Source organism: Mytilus galloprovincialis, chromosome 1, assembly GCF_965363235.1.
Source record: "Mytilus galloprovincialis chromosome 1, xbMytGall1.hap1.1, whole genome shotgun sequence".
Lineage (NCBI taxonomy): Eukaryota > Metazoa > Mollusca > Bivalvia > Mytilida > Mytilidae > Mytilus > Mytilus galloprovincialis.
The window spans coordinates 98,715,136-98,741,781 of record NC_134838.1 but is presented as its reverse complement, the minus strand read 5'-3'; the positions used below and the strand labels follow the sequence as shown (position 1 = coordinate 98,741,781).

Sequence of the window (26,646 nt, the reverse complement as noted above, 5' to 3'; positions counted from 1 at the left end):
TTAGGCATTTCTTATCAATTGCAAACCAGAAGTATAACATTATCTTTCCAATACAGACGCTCCTCATTGCACCGATCAATTGTCATCTGATTAATTTGTCACAGAAGTAAAGACTCCTGGAATTCTAAGATAGACGGCTTAGTTTGGAATAATCCGATAGAGCACATTTCCCTTTTAATTAAAATCTCTTTATGGTTTGATTTTATCATAAAATATTGAATTTCTTCTGTCCATTGATACGTGTGAATGGAAGTCTTTTATTTTCATTACTTTTCATTCGGGATGTACCAACAATGATAACGTATTTTAGTACATACCAATCAGCAGCTTCAAAGCCGGCTCTGACATCGAAGCTCAAACCCTTAACTACTTTACACAGAGTTACACATTTGCGTCTTAATTTAAACAATGATAATTTATAATGGAAATAGTCTATTCTTATATTATGTGCATATATAGATATATAGTTCAACAATGAACTACTCATAGTCCATATAATTATATGTTGACAGTAGCCACTTAAAATTTGACGAAACCCAATCGCCTAAATGATCTTTTTCACTACGCAATGACAAACATTATTTGTCATATTCAGCTGGAAAAAAAATTTCATCCGTTTTTATGCCCGACAGCAATGGTATAGTCCTGTGTCCATTTGTGTATTTGTTCGCCTGTTTGTTCTTTACACTTTCGATGTGATAACTTTACATTCAACATTAGGAACCACATGTTTAATATCTCTTTTTGTGAGCTTCAACCCTATGCCAAGGAAACAACGATAGAACACACAAGATTTGCAACTTCATATCAACTTAAATATATATTCCATATGAAGGCTATGAAGACGCTGCTTAAATTGTTCACAATGAGAATACTGAAATTATCCCTGTGACTGTGTCGCAAAAATTTAATTCTCACCGACCATCATGGTAAATGTCTTGATGTTTGTGAAGATATGATGGATACGATAAACATAGTCACCAAACTATGAGGCTGAATCTGGGCTTATCTAAATTTTCTTAAAAAGCTTCTGAAAGAATTCTATCTCGTACGAATAAACCAAATGTTATCCAATGATAATATTATTTTGCCAATAACAAATTCAAGTATCATTGATGATGTCAGTTTCAGCATAGATAGGTATTACATCTATGGTTTCAGAAACTTTGAAGTGGAGTGGTTATTTTTCATTAAATGATATAAAGCAAGATATTTGTATTTACGTTGACCATTCTTTTAATGAAACAATTTGGGATAATTCTTTCAATCTATCTTTAAAGAAATGATGGGATTGAACATGTGTTTACACAGATGTTCACAAAATTCGTCTTTTATTGAAAATTGTGTGTTGCCATATACATTGTTTTGGTTTTTTCCCGAGTTGATGCTTAACTTGCCCGTAACAGAGTAATGTGGGGAAAAAAAGTTTCGTTCTTACATAAGAAAATGCCTGTAGCAAAACGTAAAACCACAAAAATACTGAACTCAGAGGAAATTCAAATCGGAAAGTCCCTAATCACATGGTAAAATCAAATGACAAAACACATAAAAAACGAATGGACAAGAACTGTCATATTCCTCACTTGGTACAGGCATTTTCAAATGGTGAAAATGGTGGATTAAACCTGGTTTTATAGCGCTAAACCCCTCACTTTGTTGACAGTCTCATCAAATTCCGTTACAATGATGCGTGAACTAACCAGACATAATAAATAAAATAGTCAAAATAATAAAAATATGGGTACAGCAGTCATCATCGTGTAACAATTTTAAAAGGGACAATTCAACAGAACACAAAAACATCTATCTACAAACACATTCATTGCTTCGCGTGTTTGACGTCAGAAAATTTTATACGTCACATATTTTTAGTCGTTCAATGTTTATACAAAACAAGTAAAATCACAAAAATACTGAACTTAATCAATTCGGAAAGTCCATAATAACATGGTAAAATCAAATAACAAAACGCATCAAAAACGAATGGACAAGAACTGTCATATTCCTGACTTGGTACAGGCATTTTCAAATGTAGAAAATGGAAGATTAAACCTGGTTTTATAGCGCTAACCCTCTCACTTTAATGACAGTCTTATCAAATTCCGTTATATTTACATTGATGTATTAACTAAACAGACACAATAAATAAAATAGTAAAAATATGGGTACATCAGCCATCATCGTATAACGATTTTAAAATGAACAATTTAACAGGACATAAAACATCTATCTACAAACACATTCTTTGATTTGTGTGTCTGACGTCAGAAAATTTTACACGTCACATAGTTTTGTCGTTCAATGTGCATACAAACAATTATGTATTTATAAAGGTTACTCGGGAACACGTGTATTTGTTTATTTTTAGCACGTGTGTTTAAATCAAAACATATTTATTTGGCTTTTTAACTATTTTGATCTGAGCGTCACTGATGAGTCTTATGTAGACGAAACGCGCGTCTGGCGTATAAAATTATAATCCTGGTACTTTTGATAACTATTTACACCACTGGGTCGATGCCACTGCTGGTGGACGTTTCGTCCCCGAGGGTATCACCAGCCCAGTAGTCAGCACTTCGGTGTTGACATGAATATCAATTATATGGTCATTTTTATAAATTTTCTGTTTACAAAACTGAATTTTTCGAAAAACTAAGGATTTTCTTACCCCAGGAGTAGATTACCTTAGCCGTATTTGGCACAACTTTTTGGAATTTTGGATACTCAATGCTCTTCAACTTTGTATTTATTTGGCTTTTTAACTATTTTGATCTGAGCGTCACTGATGAGTCTTATGTAGACGAAACGCGCGTCTGGCGTATAAAATTATAATCCTGGTACTTTTGATAACTATTTACACCACTGGGTCGATGCCACTGCTGGTGGACGTTTCGTCCCCGAGGGTATCACCAGCCCAGTAGTCAGCACTTCGGTGTTGACATGAATATCAATTATATGGTCATTTTTATAAATTTTCTGTTTACAAAACTGAATTTTTCGAAAAACTAAGGATTTTCTTACCCCAGGAGTAGATTACCTTAGCCGTATTTGGCACAACTTTTTGGAATTTTGGATACTCAATGCTCTTCAACTTTGTATTTATTTGGCTTTTTAACTATTTTGATCTGAGCGTCACTGATGAGTCTTATGTAGACGAAACGCGCGTCTGGCGTATAAAATTATAATCCTGGTACTTTTGATAACTATTTACACCACTGGGTCGATGCCACTGCTGGTGGACGTTTCGTCCCCGAGGGTATCACCAGCCCAGTAGTCAGCACTTCGGTGTTGACATGAATATCAATTATATGGTCATTTTTATAAATTTTCTGTTTACAAAACTGAATTTTTCGAAAAACTAAGGATTTTCTTACCCCAGGAGTAGATTACCTTAGCCGTATTTGGCACAACTTTTTGGAATTTTGGATACTCAATGCTCTTCAACTTTGTATTTATTTGGCTTTTTAACTATTTTGATCTGAGCGTCACTGATGAGTCTTATGTAGACGAAACGCGCGTCTGGCGTATAAAATTATAATCCTGGTACTTTTGATAACTATTTACACCACTGGGTCGATGCCACTGCTGGTGGACGTTTCGTCCCCGAGGGTATCACCAGCCCAGTAGTCAGCACTTCGGTGTTGACATGAATATCAATTATATGGTCATTTTTATAAATTTTCTGTTTACAAAACTGAATTTTTCGAAAAACTAAGGATTTTCTTACCCCAGGAGTAGATTACCTTAGCCGTATTTGGCACAACTTTTTGGAATTTTGGATACTCAATGCTCTTCAACTTTGTATTTATTTGGCTTTTTAACTATTTTGATCTGAGCGTCACTGATGAGTCTTATGTAGACGAAACGCGCGTCTGGCGTATAAAATTATAATCCTGGTACTTTTGATAACTATTTACACCACTGGGTCGATGCCACTGCTGGTGGACGTTTCGTCCCCGAGGGTATCACCAGCCCAGTAGTCAGCACTTCGGTGTTGACATGAATATCAATTATATGGTCATTTTTATAAATTTTCTGTTTACAAAACTGAATTTTTCGAAAAACTAAGGATTTTCTTACCCCAGGAGTAGATTACCTTAGCCGTATTTGGCACAACTTTTTGGAATTTTGGATACTCAATGCTCTTCAACTTTGTATTTATTTGGCTTTTTAACTATTTTGATCTGAGCGTCACTGATGAGTCTTATGTAGACGAAACGCGCGTCTGGCGTATAAAATTATAATCCTGGTACTTTTGATAACTATTTACACCACTGGGTCGATGCCACTGCTGGTGGACGTTTCGTCCCCGAGGGTATCACCAGCCCAGTAGTCAGCACTTCGGTGTTGACATGAATATCAATTATATGGTCATTTTTATAAATTTTCTGTTTACAAAACTGAATTTTTCGAAAAACTAAGGATTTTCTTACCCCAGGAGTAGATTACCTTAGCCGTATTTGGCACAACTTTTTGGAATTTTGGATACTCAATGCTCTTCAACTTTGTATTTATTTGGCTTTTTAACTATTTTGATCTGAGCGTCACTGATGAGTCTTATGTAGACGAAACGCGCGTCTGGCGTATAAAATTATAATCCTGGTACTTTTGATAACTATTATTATGTTTAATTTGATTGGACAATCAGTAAGTTATTACCGGTTTAAGTAACCAAATAACGGTGTTGAGTTTTACTTTATAAATGCTTTATGTTCGTTTGAAGTATTGAATAAGAACATAATTAAAATTTCAGAACGACATTGTTAGCATACAGGGTTAAAAAATCAAAGGTATATAAGAATTAATTTCAGAAATGGACCGAGATCTAAAATAGTCCAAAAGTTCGATAGAATTTATAAGAATCCTCAAATAGTTCATTCCACTACGCGATAGAATAATTTTGACGTTTATGGTTCAATGTATTTTCTAATTCATAATAGAAATGTATCATAATGACATATTATAGAACAATAACATACTGACAGGATCTTTTAAAGTACAGAGTCACGTTATAAGAACCAAAGAAACACAAAAGGTCGGATATACAAAACACACCAGCAAAAATAAAAGATAATACAAACATATTGACGGGATGTTTAAGTACCGAGCCACGTTAAATGGATATCACATAAAACAATCCAACAGTAAAAGTAATATTAATGATAGAACAAAGACAAATGAAAGAACAATATAACACGTTGTTAAGATGATAAACAACATCAGTACGCAGAATCTATACATCAAGACCATCATGTATTATTTGTGAAATTGATACGGAATATTTATCCACAAGGTCTTCGTACCTTCCGATGAACATTTTTAGAAAAAGGACGAGACATTCTTTGACATACCCCTGGTTCATCAACTTTCTGCTCAGACACTGATTACGTTTTACAAAGTCTGAGTAGGAGCTGCAAGCTCTTGAATATCGAATAAGTTGGGAAATGTATATTCCATATGCAGGTGAAGTTGGCATATTGCAACTAAGGTGGGGGAAATTTATAATTTCAAAATCAAAATCGTCTCGTCTGTCATAGATTCTGGTACTGAGATGACCGTGTAAGTCAAAATCAAGATATAAGTCTAAAAATGAGGCGGAGGAAGCCATGTGTGTTGTTTCTTTAATTTCTAGTTCTGGGGGATATATTAATGGAACCCAATCAGAAAAGTTGGGATAGTTTATGGAAAGAACATCATCAATATATCTGAAAGTGAAATTAAATAATCTGGCTTCTTCAAGTCCGAATACAACAGTTGATAACAATTCGTTTGATGTTTTTAAGCTTTTAGTTTTTGCAATTTGATTTTGGACTTTCCGTTTGGAATTTTCCTGGGAGTTCGGTAGTTTTGTTATTTTGCCTTTTAGATCTATAAATAACGTATAAATTTTCGTCTGATCTGTAAATTTACACAGTATGCCACAGTTTAGTGGGGTTCGTGTTGCTTAGTATTTAGTTTTCTATGTTTTGTCTTCTGTACTATTATTTGTCTGTTTGTCTTTTTATTTTTAGCCATAGCGTTGTCAGTTTATTTTAAATCTATGAGATTGACTGTCCCTCTGGTATCTGTTGTCCATCTTTTGGTATTCAAAATGTAACGGGCCGGTGGAGGGGTGTAGTGTGTATTTTCTGTCTGTAAATATTACAGATTTCTGTTTAGATACTGCTACACTGCTTGTCAACTGGATTATGTATTTTAATTTCTCTTATGGTTGGGGCCTGTTATCTAACTCCCACGTGAATAGATATTTTTCGTATCACACCGTACGGAGTGTGATATGAAAAAGTGATATCAAAATTACGTTAATTTGATGATCCCTAGACGATTTTGGTAAATTTTACTTTAAAAAATTATAAATATCTGTCATAAGTAAACAAGTACGCGTTGCAAAGAAAAACGGCCGTAGCAACACAACTCGCAACAAATAGGCCACGCACATACAACTTTTTGCCATAAGAGAAATAGGTTTAACAAATTGTGAGAATTAGATATCGCTTGATATCAACTCTCGTTATTTAATTTCAATAATAATAAACTCGCCATAGGCTCGTTTATTATTATTGAAATTAAATAACTCGAGTTGATATCAATCGATATCTAATTCTCACTCGTTATGAAACCTATAAATAACTGGATAGCTGTTATACACTGGAACTACTCTCTAGGATACTGTCAGCAGATGATATCTTATTTTAGTTTTGTTCGTAATTCGTTTGACAAATATAGATTTGGGAGAGGGGTCTTTGTAAATCCTTATCTCTTAACGACTAAGGAATAACCCAAGCGAACTCACAAAAAACGTAATGCAAATATAGAATTAATAACTCTTTTAAATTAGCAATAAATAATATTGCCAATAACAATCAGATGTAAACAATATTAACAATTATATTAATATTTAAAACCTCTACCTGCTCCAGCTGCCTATGCCTATATAGAAATAATAGTGATTAAACAAAACACCTCTCTTGAATCTATTGTAGCTAAAACGGGAAAAAGAGGAAAAGCTCTGATTAGGTACAAAGAAATATGGACATAAGACACATTCAGTTATAATACAGACAATAATATAGACAACTTGAACCTCGAAAATATATACCCAAGGATTATACTCGATAATTCAGCGGAAAGTACAACGACAACTATTATTAGTTACATAGTGTGCTAGTGATCTAACACGGTATATATGAGAGCGAAGCTCGAAACCCCATATGGAATTTACTGACCCCATATATACCGTATTACGTCACTGGCACACTATGTAACAAATTTATCTTTACGACTATCTTAACGTGTAAAATTTGGACTAGTAACCTATCAAAATGAGCAAGTCTTCAATACAGTTAGCATTAACATGATTAATAAACTACTTCCCTACAAAAACAGATGCCAACAATGACAACTTGTTAGATTTAAATGTGTTTTATGAATTTATTTTACTTTTATATCATCACTTTTTTCGTCTGTTGAAACCTTTAAGATTTTTCTCAGTACTGTTTTGTTTTTCTAAAGGGACGTAACACCACTACTAACCGTGTATGAAATAAACCCCGCCTACTTATTACCTTATATGGAATATAAAAGGACGTAACTCCACTACTAACCGTGTATGAAATAAGCCCCGCCTCCCAACTAACCTAATATTAAATATACACGGTTTCCACGAGGACGCTTTTAACCAATCATATTCCTAGAAATGTATAGGAGGTAAGATAATTGAAATTCCAACGTTATGTAAACAAAAATAACAACATGGCGACGTCCATCCACGGAAAAGACCAGAGCGATATTTTAACAAAATTACTTTTCAAATTAAAGTTTGTACATTTGGACATATTTAGTAACATTAATAGGATACCAGAGCACCACGTTATATGTTTTCTCGACTGACTTATCATATCAAACAAAGTAAATCTGACAATGTAGTTTTAACAAAAGAAATGGGGGTTCACTTTCAGATAAATAAGTTACATTCAGTTACATAATTCTCGCTAGTCGATCATACTAGTTACAAATTCATTTATCAGCAATCATTCATACATCTTCAGATACGTCCAAATCATGAAAACCCCATTCCGTAACAATATGAAGCACAATTCACACAGAGACAACATTAATCTTGCAAAGTTCTTAAATTTCACATTCATGTATATTGATTATGTTCTATAACTTAATAACCCACATGTCAAACAGCATTCATCTCATATCTCAGTGTACTTGAAATCATACGCAATAGGTAGGTCATATTTTGAATTTCCCCACGATATTGATACAGCCGCAAAGCATCAAACTAGAATGTTTGACAAAGGTTATAATTTCTACCTTCCAATTGTCAACGTCCCATTTTCAGCAGTTACTTATCATCTGTTCCATCTTATGGCATTCACATATCTCAGTTAATACTTTGCGTCTGTGCATGTTCAAACTTTATGGATTTTAAAAACAGGGGTGCTGGAAAAAAACTGTTCCAACAAAGTTGAGCGAGATATCTGAAATCGACTATACAAAAGTAAACTGCCCCCGCCACCCTTGAATAAAGAGATACGATGTTTCAGTGCTTAAACTATACGATGACATGTTTTCGCTTTCTCAGATCTTTGGACACCAGTATAGTCTTTACAGGCTGTGTTCCGTTCCCGAATAAGATAAAAAAAAAAATCCGAATTTGAATTTGTATAGCAGGATACGCTTTCTCTGACGACGCACGCGGTCTTATTTTTTAAATTCATGCGTTTCCCTCATGTTTGGATGTTGTCTTGGTTATTTGTTGTTTTTCTTTTGTTGTAATTGCCGTTTATTACATTTTGATAAGTGTTGATTATACTTACAAAGTAGGAAACAGTCGACGTAATCTGCCTCGATTTCTGTGAAGTTTATTCAATTCCATAAGGTTTTGTGTGATTTTTAACGTTGCTTTGTATCTTCTAAATGAATTTCTGTTAAGATTTGAACATCGGCAAAACTGGTGCAATTTATTTAATACATGATTAAAGTTTAGAATAAGCAGGAATCTTTGTATTCTGTAAAAATAATGTTGATATGACAAACCTTCATTTTTTGTTGATCCTTTCATATCATATTCATAACAATACCAAGAAGAGCGGATAGTCTGGATCATCATCATTGTCATTTAAAACAAAGATCAAGTTATTTAAATGTGTGGTTATAGTAGAACTACTGTATGGATGTGAAACATGAAAAGCATGAAGACCAAAAATATTAAGCATTTTTAAAAAAGATGTATGGGACGTCCACACACCATCTGGAGACGAAATTTCGAGACAGAAAGAATGACACTTGGATAGTACAGGTGAGCTGCAGCATGGACAGCAGCTAAAGGGTTTGTGAAAAAGATTGAATGTTCCCGGGCCTAAAATATAGACCGTCAAGATGAGACGCTATATGTATGTTAGGCGAGACGAGTTTCAATCACCATGGATCTGAAAAGGATGTTTATTAATCTAACATAGACGTTGCAGACCCTATTTCTCAAACGATTAAAACATAAAGAAACGACAAAAGATATATTTAAGCAATCAAAACATATGTTCATTTGATAGATCATTTCAGCAAAGTTGACCTTAAACAATGCATGAATTCGTTATTTAAACACCGAAATGTTTAATGTACTCGGCTTTCTAAACGTGTGAACTAGATAAAGGTTATTTAATATTTAATATTTAATATGCATTCATTAAGCATTTTTCCTAGAATTTATTAAGTTTATTGTTTAACATACATGAATCACATATCCGTTCTTTTCAAATGGGGTGATTGTAAAGAGGCCTTTTCAAATATCGACGGATTTTAACTAAATCCAAAGCCTAAAGTAAATACCAATAATTCGTATTCAAAACCAACAAATTTATACAAGACTATCTGGTCAACATTCGAAATTATTTCTATAACTTATACGGTAGACATTACTTAAATGAGCAATGTTGCAAATAATGTCGAGGTTTTTTTATTGTCCAACGAAAACACTCTGTCCATTTTGAAACAAAATTTTCCAAAATCTTTCAGAGTAACAGTTCGTCAAGAAGAAAAAAATATTATTAACATAAAATGTAAACTCCTCTTGACCAAAGTCAAGTGTTACTCTCGTTTGTGTAAACATATGAAATGTAAAGAATGAACTTTTTTTTTAATAATTTTAATTGGGAATTAAAAAAAATTATCTAATGGAAATGTTTGATATTTTTCACGTCCCTGTTCTAAGACAGGATTTCATGTATATTATTTTCAAAGTAATGTTGTTTATTTTCATCGTCACATAGTTTTATTGAATGTTTTCTTCATATTGTTATTTTTGTTTAAATGTAACTAATAGTTTCTGATATGTGTAAAGGAAGGTAGGGACTTTTTTTTTTAAAAATATGTCTATTTTTATATGGTATTGTAACACTTTTCATAATAAGCCCAATTTTAACTTTTTTTTGTTCTAGATTGGTAATTGTCTGAAATAAAATTTTCTGCAAGTATATCATTTATATATTTATCATCGATAAAGTCTAAATATATATAGAGAATAATATGACAATTAAACAGGTATTTTCTTTTAAAACTAAATTTAATCATATATAAATTCAACAACAAACAATGTCATTTTCCATTCAGTGGAATGTCTCACGTTTGCTTAGCCCAACCAAATCAGTTGGAATCGTTGCTTTCGGGACTGTTTGAATCAAACACTTTGTCGTCCCATACAGTGTGGGAAGATTGGGTTTCTGTATTCATATTAGTGTCTTCACCACTAGTTGTAATTTCATGTTTAACAATGTCACCCTCATTTTCATTTGTCTGTGCTTTCTGATATTCCAAAACACCACTTAGAAGTCCTATATATTTTATTGTGAGTTTTAAAATTTCATGTTTACTTAGTTTCTTATCTGGTGGATGGGTAGGAACTAATCGTCGTAACTCAGCAAAAGCTCCGTTTACGTTTTGTTGACGCCATCGTTCTCGGCTGTTCGTAAAATTACGTCGGGGACATCTTGATAACGGTTTACATTCGTATTCTCCGTCAATTATTGACTGACTTAGGTTTCTTTGTCGTAAATCGAGAGGTGCATCTGGGAACATATTGTCAGCGGAATGAGAATAGAAGGGTCTGGGTGACAGCATTGGATATGGAACACTTTGTAGACAAATATAACCAGTTTCAGCTGGTCTTTCAGAGTCATAAAACACATTATCATCGCCTTCCTCGGAATCTTTTATGTATTCATCTTTTTCTTCAGATAAAGTTCGGACAGAATCAAATCTCGCATCGTACATGGCCTCACTACCAGAACCTAACACGAATTTTTCTGTAATACATGTTTTTGTGTCTCCACCTTTTTGTTCAGAAGCATTGTTTAACAATTCATCCCGGAGATACAGAACTGCTCTTGATATTGGCATTTTTTAAAATGACGACATATCTTCTGCAAAGAAAAAGTAGGAATATGATATACACAATGTCCATGGTACTAGTATACATTTTGTAAATAACTTTTCCTTAATATAAGTAATTAATTTCAATCGATACATTTAGGTAGCAAATATTCAGACTGTGTACGGTTTGTATTTTTGTGTAGGCATCTGTTGCATCACAGATTAAGAAAAGATTCATGATATGTTGAAATGACATTGATCTATTATTTTAACCAGACACCTTTAATCGTATTATGGCGACATCGAAACATACGATAATTTGTTTTTATCTATTATTTTGTTGTAGTCGAAGAAAGTAATATACACAGAAAAAATACCAAAATACAAAGTTCAAGCATTTTATAAAAAACAGCAACGTTCAAACATGACAATGGTAAGACGCATTTTAAAACAAGACAACAGAGCAAATCAAAGTTCAAGCATGACAATAGAACACAGAAATAATCAGGCATGACAAAAGAAAACAGAAATGTTCAAGCATGACAATAGAGAAAATGAGATTTTTTAGTCGAACGTTTGAAGTTTACTCAATGAGTAACAAGTGCAAACAAATAAGGCCTGAAGTTGTAAAAAATGAAACAAAGATGACTACTTTTATCATTAGCCTAAATATATCGACCTTGATGCTTGTTTGTATAAAAATAACACGACTAACACTGAGGGCACATTAATAGTTATTAATCATAATCAATCAAGAGTTCCTGAAATACGACGCTGAATAATTAGTTGTTGTTGACTCTACTGACCCTCTTACGTAAAAGTTACTACTTATATTTGACTAGACACTCTTTCAACAGTAGCTAACTAAAGAAGTAAATAAAAGTACTTAAGTACTAAATAGTCTGGGTCAAATTCTAATATACATGGAGACATATATCAGCACAACCCAAAAAGATCTTTATCGGATTAATAAATATGAAAACTTTTCTACCTAACTATATCTAAAATGTCAAAAAATTGAAGAACGAAACTTTACAGAAAACTTTACACTTTCAGATCAAGAAAAGTTCAAAATCATGCCGCTCAGTGCGACAATTTGTTGTGCATATTGCTTTAAAAAAAAACACTTTTATATCCCAATCTTGATTAAGTTAATGTGAGTTAATATGCAGTCCATCATATGTGCAGATCCAATTTATTGATTAGCCTTAAACAATATGTATATCTGTATTACACTATAAATAACAATTGAGATTCGTCTGTTTTTAACAATAGCTTAACATCAAGGCACATTAAAATAGCAAATTTTCTGGATATTTACCTAATTTAAAGATCAATTTTGCGTTTTCCACATTTAAAAGGTTCCACTAATTGCGAAACCACATGGTTTTATACAGTTACAATATTTGTTTAAAGTAGTGCATCCAGAATTATCAAAAGATGGATGACATGAGTCCCACCATTAAACTATGTCATTTTACTTTGCACAAGTGATGAATGTCCGTTTATACCAACATAAAGTAAAAGTTACTTCCTCACACTATCCTTTGCCTTAATAAGATGGACCGAAAACCTTAAGATTTTACTGTAGCAGTAATTTTACCGGACATCATCAGGAATTGAACTGGTTCTGCATCTTGTAAAATCAAAATGGATTTTTTTCAAGGTACATACACGGTCACCAAATTAACAAAATTTCGATATTCTTTCAGTTCAAATCTTAAAATAAATTATTTAAAGAGACTAATCAGTATGATTTTCAGATATGATAAATTTTCTACTTATTTCAAGGTTTCATATGAGCATAAGAGAACTCTTCTGAAGTTTGTTGTTGAATTAGATGAATTGCTAGGTTCCTTTTAAATTTTTTAAAGCGATAGGTATCTGCTGACGACCGAGTAATAAATGGAACGGCAATCCTTGTTTATGGCATTCAAATTTAATGTGAAACATTGAAAATGTCATCTCGTTCCAAAATACCGATACAACAGTTCACCTCACTTATTTGTAATCGTTAATAATTCTGTAAAGTATTGGGTTTCATCACTGGGTCGAAAAGGCTGCTGGTAGACTTTCATAAACCATATTTGATCAATGGCTCAGCAGGAAGTATGATGCATCGCGCTTCGAGCGTTCCCGATGAAGGTATAAAGGCAACAGTAGTATAACACTGTTCAAAAGTAATAAATTGAATGAGAGAAAATAAATCCGGGTTACAAACTAAAACACGTCAACTATAAGAAGAAAACTACGAAACAACAAAATACTGAAGTGAAACAAAAAAACAAACGAAAATGCAATATACACAGAAACGATATTAGATATTAGTATTAGATAGCAACTACCATATTTCTGACTTGGCACAGAACATTATTAGAAAACAACGGGTGGTTGAACTTGAATCTGGTTTTGTGGCTAACCAATCCTCGCGCATTTATGGCAATGTAAAATAACGACATTACATGACGGGAAAATCCAGAAAACGCTTCTGACGCATGGAATATGTGAAATATTACTTTTACATTTCATACGTACTAAAAAGTATTTTTATCCTATAGCTAGTTAAAGATAGACAAGACTTTCATCTTTTGTGACAGCACAGACTGTTTTGAAGAATAGAATAATTAGTTATCAAAGGTACCAGGATTATAATTAAATACGCCAGACGCGCGTTTCGTCTACATAAGACTCATCAGTGACGCTCAGAACAAGGTTTAATCTACCATTTTCTACATAAGAAAATGCATGTACCTATTGAGGAATTTGACAGTTGTGATACATTCGTTTGATGTGTTTGAGCTTTTGATTTATGCCATTTGACTTTCCGTTTTGAATTTTTCTCGTATTTCAGTTTAGAGGCAACAACAGTTTTACGGTGTTCAAATTTTATAAATTCATTAAAAAGAAACGAATCAAGGTAAACAAAAAAAAAAGAATCTGAGGGAATCTTATGAATTCTAAAAAGGAACTAAATTTAAAATTTATTTATATCTTCCTTACACAGATTTTCAGAAATCGAAGATGAAGTTATTTCAACAAATTTTATATACGTTATATTTATCAGTATTAATATTTACAGAGTTACAAAATGAATCAAATGATCAAACATAAAAGTTTGCACTTCTTTAAAGAACCATCCCAGAAGCACATGAATATGAGGTGTATATCTCCTTATTAATACGGATTTCATGGGCTTACGTTTCCTATCCTGAGTTACTTGACATAGGATTACAAGTAACAACGTAGATATTAAACCATTTGTAAAGGGTAAATTTGACGTCATCCCTGAGCTCCATCCCTTCGACTTTTAGTTTCTAGTTTTTCCGTTAATATTGTTTTTCTATTTCGATGCATTTAAACTTGTTCTTACGGTGGATTTTGATTTTTAAAGCGCAGGTTGATGCAATTTGTCCCGTTTATTTCATGCAATATCGATTTGGAACATTGCAATTGACTTTTTTCATATAATAGATTATTATCTATAGAAGTAAATGGTATTCCTTTTTACAGATTATTACAAATCTATCCATTCTCCATAGTTCAATTTTCAAATTTCAAAATGCTCGGTACACATTGTAATGAAATGTTAACAATTTAACTATCAACAGTGAATACATATGTTAATCAACCGGGCAATGTGGTAGAACATGCATGTATACAACAGGATAATGTGGTCAGTCAGAATGACATAGATGTTTAAATTATAATTAGTTTACACTCTTTATATAGAAACATTTATCTCCAAATAACAGTTTCTTCATTTGAACAATTACGTTTTCAGTGAAAGACGTTTTAATATATTCTTATATTAATCTCCTATATCTGATTTCTCACAAAATGTGCATTTTTCTCTTTGACCTGTTTATCTATAGTCCTTAAATTACGAAGGGTTATAGCGTATTTTTTTTCTGGAAGTATTTGTAAACAATCTTCCAATACCAAATCCAACTAACATATCTAAAATTACAAAAAAATGTAGTATTTTAAACACTTTTTGACGATATTGGAGATATGTGTTCAGAATTATATAAAAAAACATAGATAAGAATGTTTAAACAATACAATTTCTATAATACGGGAACATGAACATACTATGTTAATTTTTACTCAACACTTCAAAATTTTAAGTTGTTTACCAAAACCTTTCCGAGAGTACTTAACTTTATTGACGTCATTCGCTTATTTTAACCCCTTAATGAACGAACCGAGTCCAATTTTAATGAAGAAACTATTTCGTGGAATCACACTACCCTCATAACAAAATCGACTGAAATTTTACACCAACAAAGTTTATTGAATTGTTCATGTCGGGTCTACATATAACCGAACATTTAATGTGATGTAGTAAAATTGGGTCCTTCAGTTGTTTAAGCAAATTTCAGATCATTTAAGATTATCCATAGATAATGATTAATCTGCATATTCGGCTTAAGTATCTCTGGTTTTCGTTAAATACACTATTAAATATAAGCAGTCGAATTTTGCTTGTATATCTAGTTTTTGATGTGCAGACTCAAATAAAAAGTAAAATCACAAAAATATTGAACTCCGATGAATGTTCAAAAAGGAAAGTCCTTAATGTAAATGGCAAAATCAAAAGCTCAAACACATCAAACGAATGGATAACAACTGTCATATTCCTGACATGGTACTGGTATTTTCTTATGTAGAAAATGGTGGAGTAAACCTAGTTTTAAAGCTAGCTAAACATCTCACTTGTATGAAAGTCGCATCTAATTTTATTATATTGGCTTTGTCAGTTGCTTGATCTTACACTGTTATTTTTTTCTGTTCTGATTGTTATGTGTTGAAAGTTTGTCTTCAAAAAATAAATAATTATGAATAATGCTCTCAAATTCATTTCAATATATTTAAAAAGTTTAAGTTGTGTTTCTTTAATAGCCAACAAGCATGCCTGAAACTCTAGGAAATAGCATTGTTTTAATTCTAATCGTCGAACAATAGTTATTTTCAAAGGAACTTTCAATCAGGGATCCATGCCCGATTTTAGTATTATATATCTTAGACCGTTTTGATATAAAAAAAGTAAAAGATGTAGGACCAATTTCTCCTTTTGATTCGCTCACAGGTTCAGAATTAGAAAGTTGCTGCAACCTACTGGATTACGAATATCAAAGATTCTTTATAATATGTTAGTACTTATTACATATTTCACAGATATTCCCATAAATTCAAAATTTGATTAACAAATTTTAAATGTTTGTTTTGGTAACATTCTACATCGAATGAAAATTTCCCCAAATATATATCATTTTGAATAATTCAGGCACTATAAAATTTAAGCGTTATTAAAATTGCAGCTATGTATTTCTGGTCCTTTTTTAAAATCACAAATTGGGTTACCCAAATCTGCATTTCTGGTCCATCACAAAAAATTTAAAATTCAGAATAACGCCAAAATGTCGTTATATAAGTACACGTTATACCATTACACCATTGTGAGAAATATATTCAGAGGATATTGGCTCTTCCTCTTGATATCTATAAGCTGTTCCCGAGGAAGTGTTGTTCTTACAATCTTACTGTATCGTATACATTGGATTGGATTATTCATGCTTCCTTTATTACGGATTAATAAAAAACATTCACAAAGTAAAGTGCAGTCATGATCTCACTAGCTACATTGTTAAATCGAAATTGGATATGCATTTCTGGATTTACCTTCATTAGAATTGCACAGATTTAACACAAATTTCGAGCAGCAATACGAAAGAGACAAAATGATAAATTATCAATTCCCCGTATACAACTGAATTACTACATTCTTAAAAAAAAAAGTTGCCATGCTCATAGTAGACACATTTGAATTACCCAAAACACTCTTTAAAATAAAAATAAAATGAAAACACATAACTTCCATTCAAGTCTCAAATTTGTTTTCTGCAATATTTGTGTATGCAAGACACAGTCTATTTTAGGATTGGAGTATCTCATAGCAAACCTTGGAAAGTATATGGCAGTTAAAATTCGTGCCAGTAGTCAGTGCTTTGACATGATTTATAACATACATTAGATTCGCCGTTTGTTGGATCAAACTATAACCTTTGATAAATTTTGCTCGCCCTTTTATGTCCATGTTGGTCATATAGTTCCTTACATTTATATGTATATTTCTACATGCATAGCTTTGAAAAGTTTGGATTTGAGAGTCCTTGATGTATGTAAATTCAGTAAAACGGTTAGGACGCATCAAATCTATGAAGCGTTATTTTTATTCAAATATAGTGTTTACAATGTTCTGGAGATTCATACTTGATTTGGCTTTCAAAATTGTTTGATTCGAGTGCCTCTTGTGTAGACTTCATACGTACATGGCGAAATAAATGTATACTAATACTAAACCTGAAATATGCTGATGTTTTTTCAACTGGCGAAATGTGTCCTATATATGAAAGTTATATCAAACCAAACCTAACAGAAATGTGGTATGTCTTTCTTAAGTTTTAACTTAATTATTCGACAAGCATATGGCACTGCGCGATTGTATAACATATTGCTTCAATGTAAATCAGACACATACATAAACCTTATATATGGACATTTAAACGTCTCTAGTTGTTCCAGATTATTTCTCAAACTGGCAATTTTACAATAATTATTCTGGCTGTATATATATATATATTATATATATATGTTTGATCATTAAAGGATCGAAACGCTCGTCTGGCGCAAATATAAAATTCAATCCTGGTATATATGATGAGTTTATTTACAACCACTGGGTCGATGCCACTTCTGGTGGAGTTTTAATTCCCCGAGTGTATCACCAGCCCAGTAGTCAGCACTTCTGTGTTGACTTTAATTGATATGTTCATAATTATAAATTAACTGTTTACAAATTCTTTAATATTTGAAATACTAAGACTTTTCTCTCTCAGGAACAGACCTTAGCTGTATTTGTCAAAACTTTTAGGGACTTTTGGTCATCAATGCTCATCAACTTCGTACTTTATTTAGCCTTTTTTTTTATATATATATTTTAACATATTTTGTTTCGAGCGTCACTGATTAGTCTTTTGAAGACGAAACGCGCGTCTGGCACAAATATAAAATTTCAATCCTGGTATCTATAATGAGTTTATTTATATAGACCAATGTTAAAGCGTCTATGTAGAAAGACCCCTATTGTGCAATCAAAGTTAGAAAACAACATTCTATCAAAACATTGTAAAGTATTAAAGTACCAACAGGACATCTGAAAATTTAACGTTTACTGTAAGCATTGTTTACTCCCAATGTTTTAAGTAGACATGCATTGTCATTTTTACAATCTAACTTTCTAATAGTTTCCTAGTGTTTTAATACATTCTCACCCTCAAGTTTCTTTGGATTCTTGAGTTATCTTTTTTTTTTTTAAATACTTATCATTTCTCATTAAAGTACTTAAATTCTCAATTATTTATAAGACTAAAACTTATATTGTATGTCTCTTTTAAGCATGTGAAAAAAAAAACTATATCTATGACCCTTAATAAATCGGATGATGTTGATATTGATCTATATCAGTTTCAAGTTATGAATAAACGCTTTGTAAATGAAATCATGATTATACAGTGTTTGTAAACATAGTTCAATAAAAACATAAACAAAAACAGAAATAGAATCGGAAAGCATAATAAAAAAACACGGGATATGGGATGATTATACGAGACGGTATAACCTCCTTAAAACACTAGCAAACAATCATAGATCACAGGAACAAAACTTTTTGGGTTGTCGATCATCTTGACATTTTTATTAAGTTGGGTTTTTTTTCAAACGTACGATGAAGTGCTCTTATTTTACGAAAAAAAAATCCAGATGATCCTTACTACTATTTAAGCGGTACTGCAACTGATTTATTTAGTATGCAGCAGATTTTATTTGATGTTGTATAACAATAGATATTGAAAAATGCAAAGAATCTAAGCGCCTTTATAAGAAAAGATTAACTATAAAAGTAGTCCATGCACTTTTTGAAAAGTTATTTATATTAATCGGTCTTAAGAAAATAGGCTTGAAAAAAGTAAAATCACAGAAATACTGAACTCAAAACGGAAAGCCCTAATCAAATGTCAAAATCAAATGATAAAACATATCAAACAAAAAGATAACAACTGTGAATTGTATTTATATATACTAATTTGTTAACTTTCCTCTAATTTTGATTTTATTCAAGTTTTAACTGACTAATAAGATTCTTGGACAATTTTCTTTTTTAGAAATTACCACAGAATTCAAATGTTAAGTTTTGAATGTAAATATAAAAAAAACTTACGTGTACATATAAATAATTAGTATCCTTTACTTGTCAATGTGTCTCCAAAGTCACTTTATAAACCAAGTACGGAAGCCAACCTGATTGGTCACATGATTCTTAAGCCAATCCGTATTTTCTAGATATTAAGGTATTTAATTAAACTGTCTCATCATCCAATGCGATTTGATAACGCCAGAAAATTAATTCAAGTCAATAAAAATTAACAAATCAGTGTACTCTGGATTTATTACATTACGAACATGCAAAACACAGCTGTTAAAAATTAGTTTTTATAAATATTCTATGCAAAGATAAAATAAAATGTCAAATTTTGATTTAAAATTTTAACTTAGTAAATATGTGTTTACATATGCCTGTTTATTTCAAAAAGATTTTGATAATTTATTTTTTTCTTGGATGAAACTTGTCTGGGATATATAGAACTGCGGCGACAGTAAATTAGCGATAGTCAAAACCGTCATTTTATTTTTTTCATGTTGAATATATTATAAACGTGCACATGTAGCATTTGTTGAACTTTATAAAAGTCTTTTCGGATTTGAATGTTAGATTTTTGTTTTGCTATCCAAAATGAAAATCATATAAATTGTATGTCTGTAAAAGGGTTGAAAACTTGCGATTTGCCAACATAGATAAGTGTGTTCTGTGTGTGTTACATTTTAATATTGTGTCGTTGTTTTCCTCTAATATTTAATGCGTTTCCCTCAGTTTTAGTTTGTTACCCCGATTTTGTTTTTTGTCCATAGATTTATGAGTTTTGAACAGCGGTATACTACTGTTGCCTTTATCTATTACAAAAAATAAAATACCCTCATGAAAAATTCGACAATTCACATACGATTTCGTATTTCGTATTTGAAAACTCCCCAAATGTGGTGTTTTGTTTATATTTTAAAGCAACTTTTGGATTTGTATTGGATGTAAAACATCGACTTTATTAATTGTATAAAAATTTGATTGACAGTCACCTGGTCGACATGGTGAGTTTCATACTTGAACTCACAATACTGTGCATTAATAGGTTATTGTGTGTGATTTCTTTTCACGAAAAAAATGATTTCGTGGTCTTTACCTGTTTCAATGGTACTAACATTGGCGATGTAAATGAAATGACTTGAACATATTGAAATCATTAGAAAAAGTGAGCATAATTCTTCTAAGAGGAATAATTCTTATAGAAGAAATGACCTACATCATTAACATAATTTATTTTTGTTTTGTGTTACTATTTTGGATTTGTTTTCAAAAATTTATTTTATATTTGTTTATTAATGCGACAGTGTATGACCGATGTTCATTAAAATCCTGTTAAAAGACAAAGAAAAGAAAATGCAAGCCAAAACAACTGTGGCCCTCGTGGAATTGCAAGAATTAAAGGAGGCCAAGACCGGAAGCATCGCCCGTCTAAGCGGCTCCTGTTTTGTTTGCATCACATACAATGCGCTCACACTAAGTATAATATAGGGATAGGACACAAATAGTAAAATAACAGATCAGACGAGTATTCTGGTATTTAAAGATCTAAGACTGAGAAAAGTGGTGGTTGTAGTTCCATATACCAAGACATTGTATCGGTCAACCAATTCGTCATTAATGACCGTAAACCCTTATACAGTGTCAATTTCAGTCATTCTTCTCACTTGAACCTCTGTTATAGCAGTTTTTAGCTAAAGAGCACATCCCTGTAAATGAAGTCCGTATAATGTTATCAATCATGAGCGTTACGTATTACCTGAAATATATAAAACCAACACGATGTAGTAAAATAACAAAAATGTAGAACTCCATAGAAAATCCAAAACGGAAAGTCTGTTATAAAATAGGAAAACCAAAAGCTCATACAGATCAAACGAATAGAAAACAACTGTCTTATTCCTGACTTGGTAAGGACAATTTACTCATATAGAAAATTGTAGATGAAACCTGGTTTTATATAGTTAGATAAAGCTTTCACAGTATGCAATCACATAAAATTCCATTATATTGACCACATTATGAGAACAAAACAAACAGACATAATAGGTCAAAATGTAGAAAAAGGGTACAGCATTCAACATTGTGTTGTAATCTTAATCTTTTTAAAAACAATAATGTGATTGCTGAGAAATGTGAAGTTGATCATGTGACAGCGAAAGGAAAAATATAACATTCGAATTGAATATTTATTTTTTCTTGGACTTTCTGATCTTTATAGCTCAATATAGAACTAAAGTTTATCGTGCCTTAATTTTAAAAGGAAATATATTTTCATTAACATGCAAATAACTGCGATATTCTGATATTGCAACATATATTTCGTCGCGTTTCTTCCTTATAAGTAAGATGCATTGATCTGAAAGATAAAGAACTATAAACTATTATTGTTAACAGAACGGATATCTTATTAATTGTTTTCCCGTTATTTTTACAACAACATCCTTTTATAGTAGATCACCAAATCTGATAAACTTTTAAGTATCGATCTTATTTATAGTTTAAATTTATGAACCTTAAATAAGGTCAATTTATAAGTCAGATACATGGTCGATGCCTCTGCTGGTGGACTGTAAGTCCCCGAGGGTATCACCAGCCCAGTAGCTAGTACCAAAGTACTGGCATGCAAATACGGATTTTTTTGTGTTATTAAAATTAGCTGTTACAAAATGTTAGAAATTATTATAAATTAAGGAATGTATCTCGCTCATGCAAAGCTCTGATTCCTCTCACGGATTTGGCTATTCTTTTTGGACATAGTAGATTATAGCTCATCACCTTTTATATAAGCTTTGGATTTCAAATATTTTGGCCACGAGCATCACTGAAGAGACATGTATTGTCGAAATGCGCATCTGGTGCAGGAAAATTGGTACCGTTAATGTTGTTGTTAATACATAATTTGAAGCACTTTTCTTCAGGTGAAATGATTGTCAGTTGTTAGAATCATAGAATGAAACTATGAAGTCATATTTAAAGTTATATCTTAAAAGTATTATTGAAAGAATCAAATCTTTTTTGTGTAATTTTATAATGTTATAAAAGCGTTCATGATGTGCATATTATAAATAGGAATTGCTTCCGCCTGAACCGTGTGCTGAGTTTACGATTTTATAACATTGTTAACGAAAGGAAGCATTTGATTCTAAAGTTTTCCTTGTTGCTTATCTTTTCTTTAATCCTATTTCTTTCATAATTGAATACATATTGTTTTAATGTTTACATGATTATAAATTTGGGAAGCTAATAGTGGATCTAAAAGTACGTAGTTCAATTCTTTAAATTAAACTCATAAAAATTAGAATGTACTTAAAAGAAAATTAGTGTAACGTTAAAAACCACTACTTTTTTTCTAAATTCATCCAGGCGTTTACTTGTGAAAATATTTGATTTGATGGAATTACATTAAACCACAGTGCTCATCAATCTGTCTCAACTTCTTAAGTGGACGTTTCATTTCATTTCCTATTGTTAAACATCGAGCACCCGAAGAGAAATCCCATCTTTTAATATTTGATTTTAATTATTATCTTTCATTGTATTATGACGGTTTTAACTCCGGACACATAAATTTTGCCCTTATTCAAAGACAGCTATGAATTTAATCTTAGAAGTGTGGCAAAACCCCATGCTCGTAGCTCGACTTAACATCCTATCAAAATTCTTTTAAAATCACAGTTTTCATTTTAACGGTTTGGAAACGAACACGTGTCATGCACGGTAATTAATTTCAAATAACAACAATAATTCGTTTAACATTTAATTATAACTGGATGTATGCGATGCAAAAGTTAATAAGTCACTCAATGTTGCTTATCTCTAAGTATTTGTTGTTGCACTCCAACAGAGGATATGAGAAATTTGCACATTTAGTCATTGGTTAATATTTGCGTTTGATAAAATTATATTGATGACACGTGAAGAACAGAAGTTTTCTGTAAGATTAGACAGAAAACAAATCAAACTGCATTTGGATTCAAATAGAAGACGTTCGATATGAATGAACTCTTGAACGAAATGAACAAAAAGAAAACACAATACTTTTACTATAGCTAATTGATAGCTTTAAATGCATACTGTTTGTAGAAATGGTAAAAATGTCAAGGTTTTTCATCAATATGTCACTTGAAATTTGCAAATGTTGGGGTCACGGTCCGCTCCACCATGAATCATATGACATCCTGAAATAAGTAAAAGAAAATCCGATATCAGATGTCCCCGGTCATATCTCCTAGGTTTTCTAACACATTTTGCTATTCTTATTTAATGTCTTTCTCATTTATTAGTGTCTACGGAAAAAAACTATAAGAAAAATGATAAGGTTGATTTTAACACAATTAAGTATTTGTTCAACTTATCTAAGTAACGATGCAAACGAGTAGTCTCGTATATACGTGCATGCTAATCAGTACAATGAAAAAAATGAGCAAATAATTTTGTGTGATGTTTTTTTCACTTTCCGAAAATTAAAAAATTAAATTGTACACTGATACGATGTGTAACAAAGTTTCAAAATAGTTCAAGCAGTGTTATGTAAAGTTGTTTTGTATTTATCTAATTTCTATTTGAATTAAAAATACATCAAACCTGAAACATCTTGAAACTATAACGACTGTCGTCCGTGGTTCCTTATTTTGTAAATTTTGCATTTCAATCGTCCTTGAATCGTCAAATGGATGCTCATTGTCAGTATGCCAGGAAGACTGAATATTCGCAGTTTATTGTTCCAAATCTCAGAAATGTAATGAATGCGATCATTTAAAATATATAAACCTACATTTTACCATATATATAAGTGCTTAGGGACAGGACAGTTTTATAGCCCCCCCCCCCCCCCCTCTCTTATTTTCTTATTTTTTTTATGCCCCACCTACGATAGTAGAGGGGCATTATGTTTTCTGGTCTGTGCCTCCGTTCGTCCGTCCGCTTCAGGTTAAAGTTTTTGGTCAAGGTAGTTTTTGAAGAAGTTGAAGTCCAATCAACTTGAAACTTATTACACTTGTTCCCCAGGATATGATCTTTCTAATTTTAATGCCAAATAATAGTTTTGACCCCAATTTCATGGTCCACTGAACATAGAAAATGATAGTGCGAAGTTCAGGTTAAAGTTTTTGGTCAAGGTAGTTTTTGATGAAGTTAAAGTTACATCAACTTGAAACTTAGTACACATGTTCCCTATGATATGATCTTTCTAATTTTAATTCCAAATTAAAGTTTTGACCCCAATTTCACGGTCCACTAAACATAGAAAATGATAGTGGGAGTGGGCATTCGTGTACTATGGACACATTCTTGTTTATTTTATTTTAATTTAAATTATTTTAGCTTTATTCTATGTTGATATATATAATCAGTGACCCCTGTGGTAAGTTTTTACAGGCTAGCGATATAATAATTAGACTACTTAGATAACTATGCTACCGATGCCCCAATTCGGAAAGGAAAATTTACTACAAAAAAAGAAAAATTTGTTGGTGCCGACCACTATGATATAACAATAGGTGGAGTCTTAGTCTTATATTTCCATATTGTGCAATAGTTGTTCCAGATGAGGTCCGAGACCACTATCAATATATTATGTAAAAGAAGCACTAGATGGATTTAAGAACATTAAAGTATGCACCTGTAAAAGATTAAGGCAAATGAATTTTTATGCCCCACCTACGATAGTAGAGGGGCATTATGTTTTCTGGTCTGTGCCTCCGTTCGTCCGTCCGCTTCAGGTTAAAGTTTTTGGTCAAGGTAGTTTTTGAAGAAGTTGAAGTCCAATCAACTTGAAACTTATTACACTTGTTCCCCAGGATATGATCTTTCTAATTTTAATGCCAAATTATAGTTTTGACCCCAAATTCATGGTCCACTGAACATAGAAAATGATAGTGCGAAGTTCAGGTTAAAGTTTTTGGTCAAGGTAGTTTTTGATGAAGTTAAAGTTACATCAACTTGAAACTTAGTACACATGTTCCCTATGATATGATCTTTCTAATTTTAATTCCAAATTAAAGTTTTGACCCCAATTTCACGGTCCACTAAACATAGGAAATGATAGTGCGAGTGGGGCATTCGTGTACTATGGACACATTCTTGTTAATGTATAATATAGAGTCTCTGTCAAAGCATTTATGAAATGGTTTCCTCAATTTTTTCAATAAGCAGGCGTTCATCAGTTATATAGTGTCAGTTTTCAAAGGGCGATGGTATATACGAGTGGAAAGCGGCATACAATCATATTTAAGTAGCACAATACAAAAATTTTATACCTCCAACTCCCCAGTTTTAAAATGCTGTAACTTTCTTTATAATGTTTGAAAAATTATAAAAGTGGTATTTATGGATAGTTAACCCTAACAGATTACTCTTTCAAAGTAATGCAATGTTAGTATTATACAATAATTAAGTACTCAATTATAAATTTAACTGTGTCTACAAAATTTTACAAGAAATTTCCACTTTCAATTGAAAGCTTCTTCATGGATACCCCGAGAGGGTTAATGTTATTATCTACAAAAAAAATTCTCAGATTTCGGACAGAATGTATAGATCAAATTTTACACCTAATCAAACATTATCTTCTTTTATGTGGTAAGGATGTTTACACTAATTACAGATTTAGGAAAGAATGGAATACGATAGCGATAATTTAAGACACCCTTTTGTAGCTCCTGCTGTGTTGATTAAGATTTCGTTAAAATTTCCTGTATAGTTATCGAGATAATAGAGCTAAATTCATTCAACTGAACTGACCAAGATTTTTGCCATTAATTGCATAATAATTAGTTATATAATGATTGCATAACAAAATTATTGCATTCATTTGAAAGATTGATTCTTTTATCTATCTATATATACCTCTTTTATTAATTTATATGCAGTCTTAAGAAAGTAACAGCATTTTAAAGGTTGGAGATGGGAAGTAAATAAATCTTTGTAAAGAGCTACCTTTATAAACCATAAGCTTTTCTCTTCTAGTGTATCAATTTTTCCCACGGCAAAAAAATAATTATTATACGAATTGT

General features: G+C 31.9%; 1 protein-coding gene and 1 long non-coding RNA gene across 2 annotated transcripts in view; both read right to left on the bottom strand.

Annotated features, from left to right (window-relative positions):
- Window positions 1-26,646, bottom strand: part of LOC143046646 (alpha-1,3/1,6-mannosyltransferase ALG2-like) — a 59,334-nt gene that overhangs the window by 2,046 nt on the left and 30,642 nt on the right. The window lies entirely within an intron of this gene.
- On the bottom strand, window positions 10,552-19,993 carry LOC143046624 (uncharacterized). The gene is made up of 2 exons (XR_012969193.1): window positions 19,655-19,993; window positions 10,552-11,426 (listed from the first exon to the last, which is right to left on the bottom strand). It is a non-coding gene; the product is annotated as an uncharacterized LOC143046624 (long non-coding RNA).